Here is a 17,823-nt window from a genome sequence, read left to right as displayed (position 1 = left end):
GGAACGGCCTTTTCTTGTCATTCGTTGTTTTCTCTGCGCCAATGTAAAAATTGATAATTAGAGTTCTGCTCGTTCTACTAAAGACAGATGGCGACGGAAAACAACGGTGTAAGGCACCATATTTAAGCTGTGGTTCCCGAAAGTGAGGGTGGGGTGCAACCTCACATCTGACAACTCGTCTAAAATACTCTAAAAAAACGTATTTCCTTCACACAAGAAAAAACAAGCAAATTTCGCAGTCAGGCTCTGGAGATGAAGCTAGAAACGACGGCAGCACGTTATTTGCGCTCGCACGTCAGATTGGCCGAGCGGTCTAAGGCGCCAGATTTAAGCTCTGGTTCCCGAAAGGGAGCGTGGGTTCGAACCCCACATCTGACAATGAATTTTAAATATTCCAAAACTGCCCATTTCCTTCGTGCGGGAAAGCAAGTAAATTACGCGCAAACAGGTTCGAGAGATATTATTAGAGATGGCAGTGATTACGGAGCTTGCCCTGCAAGTCTGATTGCCTGGCGGTCAGAAGGAATGGAAAGCTGTTAGGAGACATGGCTTTCAGCCAGGCGGCCCGGATTCGATTCCCGGTAGCCGAACATACTTTTGTTTGCTGAGTCTTGGCTATTCTCAGGGCGTTTACGTTTTCTTTGTGTTGTGCTTTTTGGGTCCAAGCGTCAAGAAAGCAAAAGTCAACGAAAGCAGATACGTGTATAAATGACTGGCAGGGCAGTAACGAAGGTGGATGAGCCGGTGGACCAGGTATTGGACTGCTGACGTGGCCCCATTGCACAGCTCGTCAGCTCAGTAGGTTAGAGCGCCGTGCTGTGAACACAAAGGCCATGTATTCGATCGCAGCAAGTGCCATTTAATTTTTCTCTCGTAAAAGACAGTGCTTCCTCCAGCGAGACACTGCCATGTAAATACCAAGTGACATGCACAACAAGCAATATGTCTGCACGTTTCGCGGCGTTGCGGCTAACGGCCATAGCACGCTGAGTGCAGCGGTTCTCGTCTGTTCATTGTAGTTAAGAACCGTTGGGCGTGGTTAGTACTTGGATGGGTGACCAGCTGGGAGCTCGACCTGCATTTGGCTTCTTTCATTTTGCCTTTTTACTTCGCTTTCGTTGCTGCTTAGCGTTAATGATGCTGTCCAGCACGCTGACGCCACTCTTGCCTCTCGGTACACTAAGGCGCGAATCTGTGGCCACAATAAAATGAAAGGTTCTGTCGTGTGTTTGTCGTTTTTTGGTCTCTCACAGTCGTTTCTCGCGCCTGCCCTCTACATATATGCCCGTTTCCAAGCGTCAGCTTTCGCGTCAGCTTTCGCAAAGTCGAGACAAGTCGACACATGGAGACACACGATGCTGTGAAACGAAATCCGGCGACTAGCGCACTGGCTACACGGAGTGAGACGTGGGGCGAAGGAAAACTATTCGTAACGCGACAGTTCTCAGTTACGAGGATCGCGTTACGTTACGTGGAATATCCCTAGAAGAAAAATGTACGTGTCGTGCGGTGGCCGGGAATCGAACCCGGATCAACTGCTTGGGAAGCAACCATGCTGACCGTTACACCACCACCGCCTTGCGCTGTGCTTCACTCACGCCGCGATGTGTCGGCTACCCTCCTGCCACCAGAGGCCGAAGGCGAAGGCGCTGTAGGCGCTCAACGCCAGGGCGGAGGTGAGCACATCTGAACGCAGTGTGTAGGTGCTGCTAGGACGATGTAGCGTAACTAGAAGCAGAACTGACAGCCGTTGAAGAAACTGCCCTTTAATTTACAGCAGCGTGATAAAAGAAATATCTAATGTGACGTACTTACTGACGATCCAGAGACGATTGAGCATATGTGTGCCAGTCCAGAAGTAGAAAGCGCGTACGTATCATAGTGTTAAGTTGGTTAGTTTGATGCTCGCCTGGAGCATATCATTGGCTTCCCGTAAGGGTGAAATGCACAGCGTAGCCGTTGATAGGGAACGGCCTTTTCTTGTCATTCGTTGTTTTCTCTGCGCCAATGTAAAAATTGATAATTAGAGTTCTGCTCGTTCTACTAAAGACAGATGGCGACGGAAAACAACGGTGTAAGGCACCATATTTAAGCTGTGGTTCCCGAAAGTGAGGGTGGGGTGCAACCTCACATCTGACAACTCGTCTAAAATACTCTAAAAAAACGTATTTCCTTCACACAAGAAAAAACAAGCAAATTTCGCAGTCAGGCTCTGGAGATGAAGCTAGAAACGACGGCAGCACGTTATTTGCGCTCGCACGTCAGATTGGCCGAGCGGTCTAAGGCGCCAGATTTAAGCTCTGGTTCCCGAAAGGGAGCGTGGGTTCGAACCCCACATCTGACAATGAATTTTAAATATTCCAAAACTGCCCATTTCCTTCGTGCGGGAAAGCAAGTAAATTACGCGCAAACAGGTTCGAGAGATATTATTAGAGATGGCAGTGATTACGGAGCTTGCCCTGCAAGTCTGATTGCCTGGCGGTCAGAAGGAATGGAAAGCTGTTAGGAGACATGGCTTTCAGCCAGGCGGCCCGGATTCGATTCCCGGTAGCCGAACATACTTTTGTTTGCTGAGTCTTGGCTATTCTCAGGGCGTTTACGTTTTCTTTGTGTTGTGCTTTTTGGGTCCAAGCGTCAAGAAAGCAAAAGTCAACGAAAACAGATACGTGTATAAATGACTGGCAGGGCACGAGTAACGAAGGTGGATGAGCCGGTGGACCGGGTATTGGACTGCTGACGTGGCCCATTGCACAGCTCGTCAGCTCAGTAGGTTAGAGCGCCGTGCTGTGAACACAAGGCATGTATTTCGATCGCAGCAAGTGCCATTTAATTTTTCTCTCGTAAAAGACAGTGCTTCCTCCAGCGAGACACTGCCATGTAAATACCAAGTGACATGCACAACAAGCAATATGTCTGCACGTTTCGCGGCGTTGTGGCTAACGGCCATAGCACGCTGAGTGCAGCGGTTCTCGTCTGTTCATTGTAGTTAAGAACCGTTGGGCGTGGTTAGTACTTGGACGGGTGACCAGCTGGGAGCTCGACCTGCATTTGGATTCTTTCATTTTGCCTTTTTACTTCGGTTTCGTTGCTGCTTAGCGTTAATGATGCTGTCCAGCACGCTGACGCCACTCTTGCCTCTCGGTACACTAAGGCGCGAATCTGTGGCCACAATAAAATGAAAGGTTCTGTCGTGTGTTTGTCGTTTTTTGGTCTCTCACAGTCGTTTCTCGCGCCTGCCCTCTACATATATGCCCGTTTCCAAGCGTCAGCTTTCGCGTCAGCCGAGCAAAGTCGAGACAAGGTCGACACATGGAGACACACGATGCTGTGAAACGAAATCCGGCGACTAGCGCACTGGCTACACGGAGTGAGACGTGGGGCGAAGGAAAACTATTCGTAACGCGACAGTTTCTCAGTTACGAGGATCGCGTTACGTTACGTGGAATATCCCTAGAAGAAAAATGTACGTGTCGTGCGGTGGCCGGGAATCGAACCCGGATCAACTGCTTGGGAAGCAACCATGCTGACCGTTACACCACCACCGCATTGCGCTGCGCTTCACTCACGCCGCGATGTGTCGGCTACCCTCCTGCCACCAGAGGCCGAAGGCGAAGGCGCTGTAGGCGCTCAACGCCAGGGCGGAGGTGAGCACATCTGAACGCAAGTGTGTAGGTGCTGCTAGGACGATGTAGCGTAACTAGAAGCAGAACTGACAGCCGTTGAAGAAACTGCCCTTTAATTTACAGCAGCGTGATAAAAGAAATATCTAATGTGACGTACTTACTGGACGATCCAGAGACGATTGAGCATATGTGTGCCAGTCCAGAAGTAGAAAGCGCAGTACGTATCATAGTGTTAAGTTGGTTAGTTTGATGCTCGCCTGGAGCATATCATTGGCTTCCCGTAAGGGTGAAATGCACAGCGTAGCCGTTGATAGGGAACGGCCTTTTCTTGTCATTCGTTGTTTTCTCTGCGCCAATGTAAAAATTGATAATCAGAGTTCTGCTCGTTCTACTAAAGACAGATGGCGTCGGAAACAACGGTGTAAGGCACCATATTTAAGCTGTGGTTCCGAAAGTGAGGGTGGGGTGCAACCTCACATCTGACAACTCGTCTAAAATACTCTAAAAAAACGTATTTCCTTCGCACAAGAAAAAACAAGCAAATTTCGCAGTCAGGCTCTGGAGATGAAGCTAGGAAACGACGGCAGCACGTTATTGCGCTCGCACGTCAGATTGGCCGAGCGGTCTAAGGCGCCAGATTTAAGCTCTGGTTCCGAAAAGGGAGCGTGGGTTCGAACCCCACATCTGACAATGAATTTTAAATATTCCAAAACTGCCCATTTCCTTCGTGCGGGGAAAGCAAGTAATTACGCGCAAACAGGTTCGAGAGATATTATTAGAGACGGCAGTGATTACGGAGCTTGCCCTGCAAGTCTGATTGCCTGGCGGTCAGAAGGAATGGAAAGCTGTTAGGAGACATGGCTTTCAGCCAGGCGACCCGGATTCGATTCCCGGTAGCCGAACATACTTTTGTGTTTGCTGAGTCTTGGCTATTCTCAGGGCGTTTACGTTTTCTTTGTGTTGTGCTTTTTGGGTCCAAGCGTCAAGAAAGCAAAAGTCAACGAAAACAGATACGTGTATAAATGACTGGCAGGGCAGTAACGAAGGTGGATGAGCCGGTGGACCGGGTATGGACTGCTGACGTGGCCCCATTGCACAGCTCGTCAGCTCAGTAGGTTAGAGCGCCGTGCTGTGAACACAAAGGCCATGTATTCGATCGCAGGCAAGTGCCCTTTAATTTTTCTCTCGTAAAAGACAGTGCTTCCTCCAGCGAGACACTGCCATGTAAATACCAAGTGACATGCACAACAAGCAATATGTCTGCACGTTTCGCGGCGTTGTGGCTAACGGCCATAGCACGCTGAGTGCAGCGGTTCTCGTCTGGTCATTGTAGTTAAGAACCGTTGGGCGTGGTTAGTACTTGGACGGGTGACCAGCTGGGAGCTCGACCTGCATTTGGATTCTTTCATTTTGCCTTTTTACTTCGGTTTCGTTGCTGCTTAGCGTTAATGATGCTGTCCAGCACGCTGACGCCACTCTTGCCTCTCGGTACACTAAGGCGCGAATCTGTGGCCACAATAAAATGAAAGGTTCTGTCGTGTGTTTGTCGTTTTTTTGGTCTCTCACAGTCGTTTCTCGCGCCTGCCCTCTACATATATGCCCGTTTCCAAGCGTCAGCTTTCGCGTCAGCCGAGCAAAGTCGAGACAAGTCGACACATGGAGACACACGATGCTGTGAAACGAAATCCGGCGACTAGCGCACTGGCTACACGGAGTGAGACGTGGGGCGAAGGAAAACTATTCGTACGCGACAGTTCTCAGTTACGAGGATCGCGTTACGTTACGTGGAATATCCCTAGAAGAAAAATGTACGTGTCGTGCGGTGGCCGGAATCGAACCCGGATCAACTGCTTGGGAAGCAACCATGCTGACCGTTACACCACCACCGCATTGCGCTGCGCTTCACTCACGCCGCGATGTGTCGGCTACCCTCCTGCCACCAGAGGCCGAAGGCGAAGGCGCTGTAGGCGCTCAACGCCAGGGCGGAGGTGAGCACATCTGAACGCAGTGTGTAGGTGCTGCTAGGACGATGTAGCGTAACTAGAAGCAGAACTGACAGCCGTTGAAGAAACTGCCCTTTAATTTACAGCAGCGTGATAAAAGAAATATCTAATGTGACGTACTTACTGACGATCCAGAGACGATTGAGCATATGTGTGCCAGTCCAGAAGTAGAAAGCGCGTACGTATCATAGTGTTAAGTTGGTTAGTTTGATGCTCGCCTGGAGCATATCATTGGCTTCCGTAAGGGTGAAAATGCACAGCGTAGCCGTTGATAGGGAACGGCCTTTTCTTGTCATTCGTTGTTTTCTCTGCGCCAATGTAAAAATTGATAATCAGAGTTCTGCTCGTTCTACTAAAGACAGATGGCGTCGGAAAACAACGGTGTAAGGCACCATATTTAAGCTGTGGTTCCCGAAAGTGAGGGTGGGGTGCAACCTCACATCTGACAACTCGTCTAAAATACTCTAAAAAAACGTATTTCCTTCGCACAAGAAAAAACAAGCAAATTTCGCAGTCAGGCTCTGGAGATGAAGCTTAGAAAACGACGGCAGCACGTTATTTGCGCTCGCCACGTCAGATTGGCCGAGCGGTCTAAGGCGCCAGATTTAAGCTCTGGTTCCCGAAAGGGAGCGTGGGTTCGAACCCCACATCTGACAATGAATTTTAAATATTCCAAAACTGCCCATTTCCTTCGTGCGGGAAAGCAAGTAAATTACGCGCAAACAGGTTCGAGAGATATTATTAGAGACGGCAGTGATTACGGAGCTTGCCCTGCAAGTCTGATTGCCTGGCGGTCAGAAGGAATGGAAAGCTGTTAGGAGACATGGCTTTCAGCCAGGCGACCCGGATTCGATTCCCGGTAGCCGAACATACTTTTGTTTGCTGAGTCTTGGCTATTCTCAGGGCGTTTACGTTTTCTTTGTGTTGTGCTTTTTGGGTCAAGCGTCAAGAAAGCAAAAGTCAACGAAAAACAGATACGTGTATAAATGACTGGCAGGGCAGTAACGAAGGTGGATGAGCCGGTGGACCGGGTATTGGGACTGCTGACGTGGCCCCATTGCACAGCTCGTCAGCTCAGTAGGTTAGAGCGCCGTGCTGTGAACACAAAGGCCATGTATTCGATCGCAGCAAGTGCCATTTAATTTTTCTCTCGTAAAAGACAGTGCTTCCTCCAGCGAGACACTGCCATGTAAATACCAAGTGACATGCACAACAAGCAATATGTCTGCACGTTTCGCGGCGTTGTGGCTAACGGCCATAGCACGCTGAGTGCAGCGGTTCTCGTCTGTTCATTGTAGTTAAGAACCGTTGGGCGTGGTTAGTACTTGGACGGGTGACCAGCTGGGAGCTCGACCTGCATTTGGCTTCTTTCATTTTGCCTTTTTACTTCGGTTTCGTTGCTGCTTAGCGTTAATGATGCTGTCCAGCACGCTGACGCCACTCTTGCCTCTCGGTACACTAAGGCGCGAATCTGTGGCCACAATAAAATGAAAGGTTCTGTCGTGTGTTTGTCGTTTTTTGGTCTCTCACAGTCGTTTCTCGCGCCTGCCCTCTACATATATGCCCGTTTCCAAGCGTCAGCTTTCGCGTCAGCCGAGCAAAGTCGAGACAAGTCGACACATGGAGACACACGATGCTGTGAAACGAAATCCGGCGACTAGCGCACTGGCTACACGGAGTGAGACGTGGGGGCGAAGGAAAACTATTCGTAACGCGACAGTTCTCAGTTACGAGGATCGCGTTACGTTACGTGGAATATCCCTAGAAGAAAAATGTACGTGTCGTGCGGTGGCCGGGAATCGAACCCGGATCAACTGCTTGGGAAGCAACCATGCTGACCGTTACACCACCACCGCATTGCGCTGCGCTGCGCTTCACTCACGCCGCGATGTGTCGGCTACCCTCCTGCCACCAGAGGCCGAAGGCGAAGGCGCTGTAGGCGCTCAACGCCAGGGCGGAGGTGAGCACATCTGAACGCAGTGTGTAGGTGCTGCTAGGCGATGTAGCGTAACTAGAAGCAGAACTGACAGCCGTTGAAGAAACTGCCCTTTAATTTACAGCAGCGTGATAAAAGAAATATCTAATGTGACGTACTTACTGACGATCCAGAGACGATTGAGCATATGTGTGCCAGTCCAGAAGTAGAAAGCGCGTACGTATCATAGTGTTAAGTTGGTTAGTTTGATGCTCGCCTGGAGCATATCATTGGCTTCCCGTAAGGGTGAAATGCACAGCGTAGCCGTTGATAGGGAACGGCCTTTTCTTGTCATTCGTTGTTTTCTCTGCGCCAATGTAAAAATTGATAATCAGAGTTCTGCTCGTTCTACTAAAGACAGATGGCGTCGGAAAACAACGGTGTAAGGCACCATATTTAAGCTGTGGTTCCCGAAAGTGAGGGTGGGTGCAACCTCACATCTGACAACTCGTCTAAAATACTCTAAAAAAACGTATTTCCTTCGCACAAGAAAAAACAAGCAAATTTCGCAGTCAGGCTCTGGAGATGAAGCTAGAAACGACGGCAGCACGTTATTTGCGCTCGCACGTCAGATTGGCCGAGCGGTCTAAGGCGCCAGATTTAAGCTCTGGTTCCCGAAAGGGAGCGTGGGTTCGAACCCCACATCTGACAATGAATTTTAAATATTCCAAAACTGCCCATTTCCTTCGTGCGGGAAAGCAAGTAAATTACGCGCAAACAGGTTCGAGAGATATTATTAGAGACGGCAGTGATTACGGAGCTTGCCCTGCAAGTCTGATTGCCTGGCGGTCAGAAGGAATGGAAAGCTGTTAGGAGACATGGCTTTCAGCCAGGCGACCCGGATTCGATTCCCGGTAGCCGAACATACTTTTGTTTGCTGAGTCTTGGCTATTCTCAGGGCGTTTACGTTTTCTTTGTGTTGTGCTTTTTGGGTCCAAGCGTCAAGAAAGCAAAAGTCAACGAAAACAGATACGTGTATAAATGACTGGCAGGGCAGTAACGAAGGTGGATGAGCCGGTGGACCGGGTATTGGACTGCTGACGTGGCCCCATTGCACAGCTCGTCAGCTCAGTAGGTTAGAGCGCCGTGCTGTGAACACAAAGGCCATGTATTCGATCGCAGCAAGTGCCCTTTAATTTTTCTCTCGTAAAAGACAGTGCTTCCTCCAGCGAGACACTGCCATGTAAATACCAAGTGACATGCACAACAAGCAATATGTCTGCACGTTTCGCGGCGTTGTGGCTAACGGCCATAGCACGCTGAGTGCAGCGGTTCTCGTCTGTTCATTGTAGTTAAGAACCGTTGGGCGTGGTTAGTACTTGGACGGGGTGACCAGCTGGGAGCTCGACCTGCATTTGGATTCTTTCATTTTGCCTTTTTACTTCGGTTTCGTTGCTGCTTAGCGTTAATGATGCTGTCCAGCACGCTGACGCCACTCTTGCCTCTCGGTACACTAAGGCGCGAATCTGTGGCCACAATAAAATGAAAGGTTCTGTCGTGTGTTTGTCGTTTTTTGGTCTCTCACAGTCGTTTCTCGCGCCTGCCCTCTACATATATGCCCGTTTCCAAGCGTCAGCTTTCGCGTCAGCCGAGCAAAGTCGAGACAAGTCGACACATGGAGACACACGATGCTGTGAAACGAAATCCGGCGACTAGCGCACTGGCTACACGGAGTGAGACGTGGGGCGAAGGAAAACTATTCGTAACGCGACAGTTCTCAGTTACGAGGATCGCGTTACGTTACGTGGAATATCCCTAGAAGAAAAATGTACGTGTCGTGCGGTGGCCGGGAATCGAACCCGGATCAACTGCTTGGGAAGCAACCATGCTGACCGTTACACCACCACCGCATTGCGCTGCGCTGCGCTTCACTCACGCCGCGATGTGTCGGCTACCCTCCTGCCACCAGAGGCCGAAGGCGAAGGCGCTGTAGGCGCTCAACGCCAGGGCGGAGGTGAGCACATCTGAACGCAGTGTGTAGGTGCTGCTAGGACGATGTAGCGTAACTAGAAGCAGAACTGACAGCCGTTGAAGAAACTGCCCTTTAATTTACAGCAGCGTGATAAAAGAAATATCTAATGTGACGTACTTACTGACGATCCAGAGACGATTGAGCATATGTGTGCCAGTCCAGAAGTAGAAAGCGCGTACGTATCATAGTGTTAAGTTGGTTAGTTTGATGCTCGCCTGGAGCATATCATTGGCTTCCCGTAAGGGTGAAATGCACAGCGTAGCCGTTGATAGGGAACGGCCTTTTCTTGTCATTCGTTGTTTTCTCTGCGCCAATGTAAAAATTGATAATCAGAGTTCTGCTCGTTCTACTAAAGACAGATGGCGTCGGAAAACAACGGTGTAAGGCACCATATTTAAGCTGTGGTTCCCGAAAGTGAGGGTGGGGTGCAACCTCACATCTGACAACTCGTCTAAAATACTCTAAAAAAACGTATTTCCTTCGCACAAGAAAAAACAAGCAAATTTCGCAGTCAGGCTCTGGAGATGAAGCTAGAAACGACGGCAGCACGTTATTTGCGCTCGCACGTCAGATTGGCCGAGCGGTCTAAGGCGCCAGATTTAAGCTCTGGTTCCCGAAAGGGAGCGTGGGTTCGAACCCCACATCTGACAATGAATTTTAAATATTCCAAAACTGCCCATTTCCTTCGTGCGGGAAAGCAAGTAAATTACGCGCAAACAGGTTCGACAGATATTATTAGAGACGGCAGTGATTACGGAGCTTGCCCTGCAAGTCTGATTGCCTGGCGGTCAGAAGGAATGGAAAGCTGTTAGGAGACATGGCTTTCAGCCAGGCGACCCGGATTCGATTCCCGGTAGCCGAACATACTTTTGTTTGCTGAGTCTTGGCTATTCTCAGGGCGTTTACGTTTTCTTTGTGTTGTGCTTTTTGGGTCCAAGCGTCAAGAAAGCAAAAGTCAACGAAAACAGATACGTGTATAAATGACTGGCAGGGCAGTAACGAAGGTGGATGAGCCGGTGGACCGGGTATTGGACTGCTGACGTGGCCCCATTGCACAGCTCGTCAGCTCAGTAGGTTAGAGCGCCGTGCTGTGAACACAAAGGCCATGTATTCGATCGCAGCAAGTGCCATTTAATTTTTCTCTCGTAAAAGACAGTGCTTCCTCCAGCGAGACACTGCCATGTAAATACCAAGTGACATGCACAACAAGCAATATGTCTGCACGTTTCGCGGCGTTGTGGCTAACGGCCATAGCACGCTGAGTGCAGCGGTTCTCGTCTGTTCATTGTAGTTAAGAACCGTTGGGCGTGGTTAGTACTTGGACGGGTGACCAGCTGGGAGCTCGACCTGCATTTGGCTTCTTTCATTTTGCCTTTTTACTTCGGTTTCGTTGCTGCTTAGCGTTAATGATGCTGTCCAGCACGCTGACGCCACTCTTGCCTCTCGGTACACTAAGGCGCGAATCTGTGGCCACAATAAAATGAAAGGTTCTGTCGTGTGTTTGTCGTTTTTTGGTCTCTCACAGTCGTTTCTCGCGCCTGCCCTCTACATATATGCCCGTTTCCAAGCGTCAGCTTTCGCGTCAGCCGAGCAAAGTCGAGACAAGTCGACACATGGAGACACACGATGCTGTGAAACGAAATCCGGCGACTAGCGCACTGGCTACACGGAGTGAGACGTGGGGCGAAGGAAAACTATTCGTAACGCGACAGTTCTCAGTTACGAGGATCGCGTTACGTTACGTGGAATATCCCTAGAAGAAAAATGTACGTGTCGTGCGGTGGCCGGGAATCGAACCCGGATCAACTGCTTGGGAAGCAACCATGCTGACCGTTACACCACCACCGCATTGCGCTGCGCTTCACTCACGCCGCGATGTGTCGGCTACCCTCCTGCCACCAGAGGCCGAAGGCGAAGGCGCTGTAGGCGCTCAACGCCAGGGCGGAGGTGAGCACATCTGAACGCAGTGTGTAGGTGCTGCTAGGACGATGTAGCGTAACTAGAAGCAGAACTGACAGCCGTTGAAGAAACTGCCCTTTAATTTACAGCAGCGTGATAAAAGAAATATCTAATGTGACGTACTTACTGACGATCCAGAGACGATTGAGCATATGTGTGCCAGTCCAGAAGTAGAAAGCGCGTACGTATCATAGTGTTAAGTTGGTTAGTTTGATGCTCGCCTGGAGCATATCATTGGCTTCCCGTAAGGGTGAAATGCACAGCGTAGCCGTTGATAGGGAACGGCCTTTTCTTGTCATTCGTTGTTTTCTCTGCGCCAATGTAAAAATTGATAATCAGAGTTCTGCTCGTTCTACTAAAGACAGATGGCGTCGGAAAACAACGGTGTAAGGCACCATATTTAAGCTGTGGTTCCCGAAAGTGAGGGTGGGGTGCAACCTCACATCTGACAACTCGTCTAAAATACTCTAAAAAAACGTATTTCCTTCGCACAAGAAAAAACAAGCAAATTTCGCAGTCAGGCTCTGGAGATGAAGCTAGAAACGACGGCAGCACGTTATTTGCGCTCGCACGTCAGATTGGCCGAGCGGTCTAAGGCGCCAGATTTAAGCTCTGGTTCCCGAAAGGGAGCGTGGGTTCGAACCCCACATCTGACAATGAATTTTAAATATTCCAAAACTGCCCATTTCCTTCGTGCGGGAAAGCAAGTAAATTACGCGCAAACAGGTTCGAGAGATATTATTAGAGACGGCAGTGATTACGGAGCTTGCCCTGCAAGTCTGATTGCCTGGCGGTCAGAAGGAATGGAAAGCTGTTAGGAGACATGGCTTTCAGCCAGGCGACCCGGATTCGATTCCCGGTAGCCGAACATACTTTTGTTTGCTGAGTCTTGGCTATTCTCAGGGCGTTTACGTTTTCTTTGTGTTGTGCTTTTTGGGTCCAAGCGTCAAGAAAGCAAAAGTCAACGAAAACAGATACGTGTATAAATGACTGGCAGGGCAGTAACGAAGGTGGATGAGCCGGTGGACCGGGTATTGGACTGCTGACGTGGCCCCATTGCACAGCTCGTCAGCTCAGTAGGTTAGAGCGCCGTGCTGTGAACACAAAGGCCATGTATTCGATCGCAGCAAGTGCCATTTAATTTTTCTCTCGTAAAAGACAGTGCTTCCTCCAGCGAGACACTGCCATGTAAATACCAAGTGACATGCACAACAAGCAATATGTCTGCACGTTTCGCGGCGTTGTGGCTAACGGCCATAGCACGCTGAGTGCAGCGGTTCTCGTCTGTTCATTGTAGTTAAGAACCGTTGGGCGTGGTTAGTACTTGGACGGGTGACCAGCTGGGAGCTCGACCTGCATTTGGCTTCTTTCATTTTGCCTTTTTACTTCGGTTTCGTTGCTGCTTAGCGTTAATGATGCTGTCCAGCACGCTGACGCCACTCTTGCCTCTCGGTACACTAAGGCGCGAATCTGTGGCCACAATAAAATGAAAGGTTCTGTCGTGTGTTTGTCGTTTTTTGGTCTCTCACAGTCGTTTCTCGCGCCTGCCCTCTACATATATGCCCGTTTCCAAGCGTCAGCTTTCGCGTCAGCCGAGCAAAGTCGAGACAAGTCGACACATGGAGACACACGATGCTGTGAAACGAAATCCGGCGACTAGCGCACTGGCTACACGGAGTGAGACGTGGGGCGAAGGAAAACTATTCGTAACGCGACAGTTCTCAGTTACGAGGATCGCGTTACGTTACGTGGAATATCCCTAGAAGAAAAATGTACGTGTCGTGCGGTGGCCGGGAATCGAACCCGGATCAACTGCTTGGGAAGCAACCATGCTGACCGTTACACCACCACCGCATTGCGCTGCGCTTCACTCACGCCGCGATGTGTCGGCTACCCTCCTGCCACCAGAGGCCGAAGGCGAAGGCGCTGTAGGCGCTCAACGCCAGGGCGGAGGTGAGCACATCTGAACGCAGTGTGTAGGTGCTGCTAGGACGATGTAGCGTAACTAGAAGCAGAACTGACAGCCGTTGAAGAAACTGCCCTTTAATTTACAGCAGCGTGATAAAAGAAATATCTAATGTGACGTACTTACTGACGATCCAGAGACGATTGAGCATATGTGTGCCAGTCCAGAAGTAGAAAGCGCGTACGTATCATAGTGTTAAGTTGGTTAGTTTGATGCTCGCCTGGAGCATATCATTGGCTTCCCGTAAGGGTGAAATGCACAGCGTAGCCGTTGATAGGGAACGGCCTTTTCTTGTCATTCGTTGTTTTCTCTGCGCCAATGTAAAAATTGATAATCAGAGTTCTGCTCGTTCTACTAAAGACAGATGGCGTCGGAAAACAACGGTGTAAGGCACCATATTTAAGCTGTGGTTCCCGAAAGTGAGGGTGGGGTGCAACCTCACATCTGACAACTCGTCTAAAATACTCTAAAAAAACGTATTTCCTTCGCACAAGAAAAAACAAGCAAATTTCGCAGTCAGGCTCTGGAGATGAAGCTAGAAACGACGGCAGCACGTTATTTGCGCTCGCACGTCAGATTGGCCGAGCGGTCTAAGGCGCCAGATTTAAGCTCTGGTTCCCGAAAGGGAGCGTGGGTTCGAACCCCACATCTGACAATGAATTTTAAATATTCCAAAACTGCCCATTTCCTTCGTGCGGGAAAGCAAGTAAATTACGCGCAAACAGGTTCGAGAGATATTATTAGAGACGGCAGTGATTACGGAGCTTGCCCTGCAAGTCTGATTGCCTGGCGGTCAGAAGGAATGGAAAGCTGTTAGGAGACATGGCTTTCAGCCAGGCGACCCGGATTCGATTCCCGGTAGCCGAACATACTTTTGTTTGCTGAGTCTTGGCTATTCTCAGGGCGTTTACGTTTTCTTTGTGTTGTGCTTTTTGGGTCCAAGCGTCAAGAAAGCAAAAGTCAACGAAAACAGATACGTGTATAAATGACTGGCAGGGCAGTAACGAAGGTGGATGAGCCGGTGGACCGGGTATTGGACTGCTGACGTGGCCCCATTGCACAGCTCGTCAGCTCAGTAGGTTAGAGCGCCGTGCTGTGAACACAAAGGCCATGTATTCGATCGCAGCAAGTGCCATTTAATTTTTCTCTCGTAAAAGACAGTGCTTCCTCCAGCGAGACACTGCCATGTAAATACCAAGTGACATGCACAACAAGCAATATGTCTGCACGTTTCGCGGCGTTGTGGCTAACGGCCATAGCACGCTGAGTGCAGCGGTTCTCGTCTGTTCATTGTAGTTAAGAACCGTTGGGCGTGGTTAGTACTTGGACGGGTGACCAGCTGGGAGCTCGACCTGCATTTGGCTTCTTTCATTTTGCCTTTTTACTTCGGTTTCGTTGCTGCTTAGCGTTAATGATGCTGTCCAGCACGCTGACGCCACTCTTGCCTCTCGGTACACTAAGGCGCGAATCTGTGGCCACAATAAAATGAAAGGTTCTGTCGTGTGTTTGTCGTTTTTTGGTCTCTCACAGTCGTTTCTCGCGCCTGCCCTCTACATATATGCCCGTTTCCAAGCGTCAGCTTTCGCGTCAGCCGAGCAAAGTCGAGACAAGTCGACACATGGAGACACACGATGCTGTGAAACGAAATCCGGCGACTAGCGCACTGGCTACACGGAGTGAGACGTGGGGCGAAGGAAAACTATTCGTAACGCGACAGTTCTCAGTTACGAGGATCGCGTTACGTTACGTGGAATATCCCTAGAAGAAAAATGTACGTGTCGTGCGGTGGCCGGGAATCGAACCCGGATCAACTGCTTGGGAAGCAACCATGCTGACCGTTACACCACCACCGCATTGCGCTGCGCTTCACTCACGCCGCGATGTGTCGGCTACCCTCCTGCCACCAGAGGCCGAAGGCGAAGGCGCTGTAGGCGCTCAACGCCAGGGCGGAGGTGAGCACATCTGAACGCAGTGTGTAGGTGCTGCTAGGACGATGTAGCGTAACTAGAAGCAGAACTGACAGCCGTTGAAGAAACTGCCCTTTAATTTACAGCAGCGTGATAAAAGAAATATCTAATGTGACGTACTTACTGACGATCCAGAGACGATTGAGCATATGTGTGCCAGTCCAGAAGTAGAAAGCGCGTACGTATCATAGTGTTAAGTTGGTTAGTTTGATGCTCGCCTGGAGCATATCATTGGCTTCCCGTAAGGGTGAAATGCACAGCGTAGCCGTTGATAGGGAACGGCCTTTTCTTGTCATTCGTTGTTTTCTCTGCGCCAATGTAAAAATTGATAATCAGAGTTCTGCTCGTTCTACTAAAGACAGATGGCGTCGGAAAACAACGGTGTAAGGCACCATATTTAAGCTGTGGTTCCCGAAAGTGAGGGTGGGGTGCAACCTCACATCTGACAACTCGTCTAAAATACTCTAAAAAAACGTATTTCCTTCGCACAAGAAAAAACAAGCAAATTTCGCAGTCAGGCTCTGGAGATGAAGCTAGAAACGACGGCAGCACGTTATTTGCGCTCGCACGTCAGATTGGCCGAGCGGTCTAAGGCGCCAGATTTAAGCTCTGGTTCCCGAAAGGGAGCGTGGGTTCGAACCCCACATCTGACAATGAATTTTAAATATTCCAAAACTGCCCATTTCCTTCGTGCGGGAAAGCAAGTAAATTACGCGCAAACAGGTTCGAGAGATATTATTAGAGACGGCAGTGATTACGGAGCTTGCCCTGCAAGTCTGATTGCCTGGCGGTCAGAAGGAATGGAAAGCTGTTAGGAGACATGGCTTTCAGCCAGGCGACCCGGATTCGATTCCCGGTAGCCGAACATACTTTTGTTTGCTGAGTCTTGGCTATTCTCAGGGCGTTTACGTTTTCTTTGTGTTGTGCTTTTTGGGTCCAAGCGTCAAGAAAGCAAAAGTCAACGAAAACAGATACGTGTATAAATGACTGGCAGGGCAGTAACGAAGGTGGATGAGCCGGTGGACCGGGTATTGGACTGCTGACGTGGCCCCATTGCACAGCTCGTCAGCTCAGTAGGTTAGAGCGCCGTGCTGTGAACACAAAGGCCATGTATTCGATCGCAGCAAGTGCCATTTAATTTTTCTCTCGTAAAAGACAGTGCTTCCTCCAGCGAGACACTGCCATGTAAATACCAAGTGACATGCACAACAAGCAATATGTCTGCACGTTTCGCGGCGTTGTGGCTAACGGCCATAGCACGCTGAGTGCAGCGGTTCTCGTCTGTTCATTGTAGTTAAGAACCGTTGGGCGTGGTTAGTACTTGGACGGGTGACCAGCTGGGAGCTCGACCTGCATTTGGCTTCTTTCATTTTGCCTTTTTACTTCGGTTTCGTTGCTGCTTAGCGTTAATGATGCTGTCCAGCACGCTGACGCCACTCTTGCCTCTCGGTACACTAAGGCGCGAATCTGTGGCCACAATAAAATGAAAGGTTCTGTCGTGTGTTTGTCGTTTTTTGGTCTCTCACAGTCGTTTCTCGCGCCTGCCCTCTACATATATGCCCGTTTCCAAGCGTCAGCTTTCGCGTCAGCCGAGCAAAGTCGAGACAAGTCGACACATGGAGACACACGATGCTGTGAAACGAAATCCGGCGACTAGCGCACTGGCTACACGGAGTGAGACGTGGGGCGAAGGAAAACTATTCGTAACGCGACAGTTCTCAGTTACGAGGATCGCGTTACGTTACGTGGAATATCCCTAGAAGAAAAATGTACGTGTCGTGCGGTGGCCGGGAATCGAACCCGGATCAACTGCTTGGGAAGCAACCATGCTGACCGTTACACCACCACCGCATTGCGCTGCGCTTCACTCACGCCGCGATGTGTCGGCTACCCTCCTGCCACCAGAGGCCGAAGGCGAAGGCGCTGTAGGCGCTCAACGCCAGGGCGGAGGTGAGCACATCTGAACGCAGTGTGTAGGTGCTGCTAGGACGATGTAGCGTAACTAGAAGCAGAACTGACAGCCGTTGAAGAAACTGCCCTTTAATTTACAGCAGCGTGATAAAAGAAATATCTAATGTGACGTACTTACTGACGATCCAGAGACGATTGAGCATATGTGTGCCAGTCCAGAAGTAGAAAGCGCGTACGTATCATAGTGTTAAGTTGGTTAGTTTGATGCTCGCCTGGAGCATATCATTGGCTTCCCGTAAGGGTGAAATGCACAGCGTAGCCGTTGATAGGGAACGGCCTTTTCTTGTCATTCGTTGTTTTCTCTGCGCCAATGTAAAAATTGATAATCAGAGTTCTGCTCGTTCTACTAAAGACAGATGGCGTCGGAAAACAACGGTGTAAGGCACC

At 49.9% G+C, this 17,823-nt stretch overlaps 17 non-coding genes across 17 annotated transcripts; 9 read left to right on the top strand and 8 right to left on the bottom strand.

Moving 5' to 3' along the window:
* Positions 1-294: 294 nt before the first annotated feature.
* Positions 295-378, top strand: Trnal-uaa (transfer RNA leucine (anticodon UAA)). The gene has a single exon. It is a non-coding gene; the product is annotated as a tRNA-Leu (tRNA).
* A 1,127-nt stretch (positions 379-1,505) lies between these two features.
* On the bottom strand, positions 1,506-1,577 carry Trnag-ccc (transfer RNA glycine (anticodon CCC)). Its single transcript has one exon. It is a non-coding gene; the product is annotated as a tRNA-Gly (tRNA).
* A 683-nt stretch (positions 1,578-2,260) lies between these two features.
* On the top strand, positions 2,261-2,344 carry Trnal-uaa (transfer RNA leucine (anticodon UAA)). Its single transcript has one exon. It is a non-coding gene; the product is annotated as a tRNA-Leu (tRNA).
* Positions 2,345-3,473: 1,129 nt separating this feature from the next.
* On the bottom strand, positions 3,474-3,545 carry Trnag-ccc (transfer RNA glycine (anticodon CCC)). Its single transcript has one exon. It is a non-coding gene; the product is annotated as a tRNA-Gly (tRNA).
* Positions 3,546-4,229: 684 nt separating this feature from the next.
* Trnal-uaa (transfer RNA leucine (anticodon UAA)) lies at positions 4,230-4,313 on the top strand. The gene has a single exon. It is a non-coding gene; the product is annotated as a tRNA-Leu (tRNA).
* Positions 4,314-6,198: 1,885 nt separating this feature from the next.
* Positions 6,199-6,282, top strand: Trnal-uaa (transfer RNA leucine (anticodon UAA)). Its single transcript has one exon. It is a non-coding gene; the product is annotated as a tRNA-Leu (tRNA).
* A 1,128-nt stretch (positions 6,283-7,410) lies between these two features.
* Trnag-ccc (transfer RNA glycine (anticodon CCC)) lies at positions 7,411-7,482 on the bottom strand. The gene has a single exon. It is a non-coding gene; the product is annotated as a tRNA-Gly (tRNA).
* A 686-nt stretch (positions 7,483-8,168) lies between these two features.
* On the top strand, positions 8,169-8,252 carry Trnal-uaa (transfer RNA leucine (anticodon UAA)). The gene has a single exon. It is a non-coding gene; the product is annotated as a tRNA-Leu (tRNA).
* Positions 8,253-9,379: 1,127 nt separating this feature from the next.
* Trnag-ccc (transfer RNA glycine (anticodon CCC)) lies at positions 9,380-9,451 on the bottom strand. The gene has a single exon. It is a non-coding gene; the product is annotated as a tRNA-Gly (tRNA).
* Positions 9,452-10,139: 688 nt separating this feature from the next.
* On the top strand, positions 10,140-10,223 carry Trnal-uaa (transfer RNA leucine (anticodon UAA)). The gene has a single exon. It is a non-coding gene; the product is annotated as a tRNA-Leu (tRNA).
* Positions 10,224-11,349: 1,126 nt separating this feature from the next.
* On the bottom strand, positions 11,350-11,421 carry Trnag-ccc (transfer RNA glycine (anticodon CCC)). Its single transcript has one exon. It is a non-coding gene; the product is annotated as a tRNA-Gly (tRNA).
* A 683-nt stretch (positions 11,422-12,104) lies between these two features.
* Positions 12,105-12,188, top strand: Trnal-uaa (transfer RNA leucine (anticodon UAA)). Its single transcript has one exon. It is a non-coding gene; the product is annotated as a tRNA-Leu (tRNA).
* A 1,126-nt stretch (positions 12,189-13,314) lies between these two features.
* Positions 13,315-13,386, bottom strand: Trnag-ccc (transfer RNA glycine (anticodon CCC)). The gene has a single exon. It is a non-coding gene; the product is annotated as a tRNA-Gly (tRNA).
* Positions 13,387-14,069: 683 nt separating this feature from the next.
* On the top strand, positions 14,070-14,153 carry Trnal-uaa (transfer RNA leucine (anticodon UAA)). The gene has a single exon. It is a non-coding gene; the product is annotated as a tRNA-Leu (tRNA).
* Positions 14,154-15,279: 1,126 nt separating this feature from the next.
* On the bottom strand, positions 15,280-15,351 carry Trnag-ccc (transfer RNA glycine (anticodon CCC)). The gene has a single exon. It is a non-coding gene; the product is annotated as a tRNA-Gly (tRNA).
* A 683-nt stretch (positions 15,352-16,034) lies between these two features.
* On the top strand, positions 16,035-16,118 carry Trnal-uaa (transfer RNA leucine (anticodon UAA)). The gene has a single exon. It is a non-coding gene; the product is annotated as a tRNA-Leu (tRNA).
* A 1,126-nt stretch (positions 16,119-17,244) lies between these two features.
* Trnag-ccc (transfer RNA glycine (anticodon CCC)) lies at positions 17,245-17,316 on the bottom strand. The gene has a single exon. It is a non-coding gene; the product is annotated as a tRNA-Gly (tRNA).
* Between the last annotated feature and the right edge of the window lie 507 nt (positions 17,317-17,823).

This window comes from Schistocerca cancellata, unplaced genomic scaffold (assembly GCF_023864275.1).
Source record: "Schistocerca cancellata isolate TAMUIC-IGC-003103 unplaced genomic scaffold, iqSchCanc2.1 HiC_scaffold_696, whole genome shotgun sequence".
In the NCBI taxonomy this organism is placed as follows: Eukaryota; Metazoa; Arthropoda; class Insecta; order Orthoptera; family Acrididae; genus Schistocerca; species Schistocerca cancellata.
This window is presented reverse-complemented; position numbering and strand designations above follow the sequence as displayed.